The sequence below is a fragment of the Limulus polyphemus genome, unplaced genomic scaffold (assembly GCF_000517525.1).
Source record: "Limulus polyphemus unplaced genomic scaffold, Limulus_polyphemus-2.1.2 Scaffold7916, whole genome shotgun sequence".
In the NCBI taxonomy this organism is placed as follows: domain Eukaryota; kingdom Metazoa; phylum Arthropoda; class Merostomata; order Xiphosura; family Limulidae; genus Limulus; species Limulus polyphemus.
The window spans coordinates 28,801-33,333 of NW_013673526.1; the positions used below are offsets into that span (position 1 = coordinate 28,801).

At 34.5% G+C, this 4,533-nt stretch overlaps 1 long non-coding RNA gene across 1 annotated transcript in view; it reads left to right on the top strand.

The window, feature by feature from the left end:
* Positions 1-1,157, top strand: part of LOC111089930 — a 4,247-nt gene extending 3,090 nt beyond the window's left edge. Inside the window, exon 2 of the long non-coding RNA XR_002614071.1 lies at positions 957-1,157. This is a non-coding gene — a long non-coding RNA (uncharacterized LOC111089930). The remainder of the gene's footprint in view (positions 1-956) is intronic.
* The last annotated feature ends 3,376 nt before the right edge of the window (positions 1,158-4,533 follow it).

The following is a 4,533-nucleotide window of genomic DNA, read 5'->3' on the forward strand; positions in this document are numbered from 1 at the left end:
GTTGTTATGAAGTTTTGGTATTGTTACCTGTATAATACTGAATATGATGCTAATTTGAATTGCCGATATCTAACAAATTAATGATATACATATATATATAATAAATGTATATGTAAGTTATATATATGCTTTGTACTTCTTAGTATAATGTCATATTGTAATAAAAGCTTACGTTTATGACATCCTTATATATGCTTTCTACTTCTTAGTATAATGTCATATTGTAATAAGAGCTTACGTTTATGACCTGTTGAAGTAGTCTCATACAAAATAACTATTCTTATTAGCCTGCTAAAGTTGAATTTGCTGTAGAAATGTAAAGTAGATCACATTAATTTCTACACCTGTCTTTGCTAATATACAGAGGTGGTATGTATTTCGGTGATGGGTTTCATATTTGTATTTTTAGAATGGATAGTAAACAAAGTCGGCAACTGAAATATTATCAAAGAAAAAAGGCAGCAGAAGGGAAAACCTTCTTATAATTTGTTTGCCTTTTTATTCTAGGTACAATATAATCTGGTAAAGGAGAACACATGTGAAAAACAGTACTCATCTTCATCAAGGTGGAAAAATATGACAGAATATAGCCCGAGTGCTAGATTTTTAACACAAAGTTTTCAGTAGTTATATTTTCAAGAACTGTATAAATCATACTTAAGCAGATTTTTTTCAACATTTTCCAGTTGACACTTAAGAACGCCTTACTTTTGAGAGTTAGAATTTTCCAACGTTTATATTATTTTTCCTCAGGGATATTATTCATGTTATAAGTTTAACATTAGTATGTAATACAACTGACACTGTTTTCTCCTTGCAGGTGTTACTTTTTGTCTCACCCTAGTACACTTACAGCCTACAATTTCATGTATTATTACTATACGATTTATGTATCTTCACGAAATTATACAAGTATTCAGTAAACAATATAAGTATGTATGTATGTTTTCTTATAGAAAAGCCACATCGGGCTATCTGCTGTGTCCATCGAGGGGAATAGAACTCCTGATTCTAGCGTTGTAAATCCGAAGACTTACCACTATCCCACCGAGGAATAAAAAACATTATAAGTCTTTTGTACAGAAAAAGTAAGAATTTCTAATAAAGTACTTTTGCTAAAAGTTAATGATTAAATAAAGGAAGATGAATATTGAGTACTACATGTTGTCTTCATTTCTTTTATCAGAAACATTACATACAAATTAACATTAGAAATTAACAATAACAGTAGACAAACAGATAGAAACTTTTTTTTATTTTACTTCTTTTGCTTGGTGCCATTTAGTTGAACAAACCTAAGAATTTAAAAAAGCACTGTAAAGTGTGAAGTACTTAAATAAAAGAATGTTAGTAATATAGATAATAAATTACAGACAAGACTGTCAAACTTTGTTAATACTTAATCGTATCGACTACTATAATGAGATACACATTTTGTCACAGTTGGAGATCCACATATGTCAAGTCTGTCACCATTTGCCAGAATGAAATTGGCATCTACTGCCTAGAATGGTGGGTTAACTTTTATGGTTTGATATGTTGAAAGATCTACCAATGTTCTGGCCACTTCTGTGGTAATCCTGTTGTAGGTTCTCCATCAACTTTTGAACACTCAGTTGGAACCAGAAATGTTGGTGTCTTTGCTTCATAGCAAAATATGAGCAGCTTATTGGTCAATGCTGCAAGAAGCCACAAGGTGGAAGCATCATCAGCATGGTCTGCAGCATACAAACCAGAGGGCAGGCCTGGATAATCCTGCATGTTCACTGGAAAGCAGTAGGGTTGCATTGCAGCACTGTGATGACTGGGTAGATGGTTAAAAATTCGGATGATTCCAGCTTGATTTGGTAGATGAACCTGAGTAAGATAGTATTTTTGTGTATAGCCACAGTAGTTTTCCCTGCAGGCTTCTTTCACCCTCTTTAATAATTGGTTTAACATTGACATTTCATGCCTGGTTGCAAAACAAACTGCTTTGGTTAGGGAAGGGATATCTCTCACCTACATGTTGTACCCGATGGTCTCGCCAGAAAGTCCCTTGTCAAAAACCGATCCACAAGTATGTCGTTCTTGCTATTTGCTGCAGCCATCACAGAGCAAGCTCCACCATGCAGAATGTACAGATCATCCATTCAAGTGGCCAGACCCTAGGCAATCCTCTTCCAAGATTTAAATATGGTCCAATAAGTTACTTGATTCTCCTCTGGATTGAACTGGTGGTGCAACTTGACTATGACTATGTTCTGGTCATCTTGTTGCACCTCAACTAAATGTTTGAAAGATTCCAGCCACTCTTGTTGGTACAAGGAATTACATGTACACAGTGACTCAGAAACTTAAAGGAGTAGTCAGTCCCTGGTCCAGGGAGTGACAGAGTGATGAGTTGCTCTTAGCAGCTCCTTCTGTAGTTCCGCGTAAACCCATGGTTGTCCTGGTAGGATATTTCGTGGCTTGGAGAAGCTCACGAATGCCTCATGGTTCATGTTCTTTCCTGTTAGTGCACACTTTCTCAACTGCTCAGGAAACAGCATTCAATGGCAGAAGTCATCGACTGCTGCACATATAGTCCTTCTCAGCTGGGGTTCTGTTACACTGTCTGATGTTGGTCTGGGAATTCTGTAGATAACTCACCACATTGTCTAAGACTCTATACGATATTCCACCTTGGAGATCCTCATTCATCTATTGTTATTGTGCCTAAAGTTTATCCTCAGGGGCAATATGCATTCTGTCATTATAGGCACACAAGATGTCACAGGGACTTTTGCAGTATCGGCAATTGGTCTTATGTACAGAAGAGAATGTGTCTAACACCCAAAATCTGTCTCATATAACCATTTTTCTCAAGTGACAAACTCTTCTTCTCTACCTAAGGAAAATAAGGGTAAATATGTACAACAGCAAAGACAGAAACCCCTGCATTAAAATCCTGTGGTTGCGGTGCAAGAATGTCTCCTTTACACGTATTCTGTGGTATTCTCAGACTAACTGATTCCTCAAAGAGCGTTAGGTAGATCTACTTTATAACAGGAGGATCAGCAATATAAGTAGGGAAATAAGCTTGAACTTAACTAAAGAAACCGAGTTCAATTAACAGACTGGACACAATGTGTTACACAATATGAAAGCAATACTTACTTAATCTGATGGGCAAACATAGCGTGTTTCTGGACACTGGATAGTTATCTGCTAGAGAACTTGTAAATGGATCAACATATTTATTTTTTTATCCAAATGTCTTCCCATTATCTGACCTATTTGAGATCCTGGGTAATAAATATTTAGGTTTAATGTTTTTTGTTTAACGAGAAATGTTGGATTAACCTGTGGTAACTAGTACTCTCCACGTGATAATTATTCTAAATCAACATAGGGGAGGCCGTAACTTTTAGATATCATCTGATCTACTGGTGAAGGACGGTGCTGTCGTTCACGGTCTTCCACAACATGCAGCGTTATAGTAATATCAATCACTGACAAAACAGATATTATCTCTAAAGAACAACAAGGGAACAAAGACAGCTAAAACAAAATCAACTTAACGATTTTCTATACCACTGCATAGACTTTGACAAAAAACATTTTAAAAATTTCTACATTAATATATGCTAGAATATGCATGGTGTGTTTGCGTACCACATACATATATATATTATCTAAATGAAAGAGTTTCAACGTGTCCATGTATTACACATATAATTCTTGTCTGAGCAGTTATATATTATACTGTGATATTTATAACACTGTAATATTATACAAGATTTTCTTAACAGTGCAATCTTATGGTTTATGTAAAACGCCTATCGATATCTATTAACTGTCATATAATATCATACGTTAATGAATAAAAAATATTAAAATTATCAAGGTGTTCCACATATGGCGATAAACGATAAATGTCATGGTTATTTGTTCACCTTATACTGAAATAATAAATAAAACATATCCATCCGTAATGTTTGCGTTACAAATATATTATAGATAAAACTTGTATCACATAATGAATTAATTACGAAAATTGTTTATCTTTATAAAACGTAGAACTAAAAGCCAACTTAGGAAAAGTAGTTTATGGTTCCATAACAGAAGTTATCTGTTTTTTTTTCCCACAAGGATGAAAATCAAACTTTAAAGTTACGTAACATTTATCCATAAGGAAAATGGAAACTAGATGTGAGATGCAAACGTATTCTATGTTTCTCATCCTGAAAATAGGTGAGTTAAAAGGAAAATGGAAACTAGTTGTGAGAAGCAAACTTATTCTATGTTTCTCATCCTGAAAATAGGTGAGTTAAAAGGAAAATGGAAACTAGTTGTGAGAAGCAAACGTATTCTATGTTTCTCATCCTGAAAATAGGTGAGTTAAAAGGAAAATGGAAACTAGTTGTGAGAAGCAAACTTATTCTATGTTTCTCATCCTGAAAATAGGTGAGTTAAAAGGAAAATGGAAACTAGTTGTGAGAAGCAAACTTATTCTATGTTTCTCATCCTGAAAATAGGTGAGTTAAAAGGAAAATGGAAACTAGTTGTGAG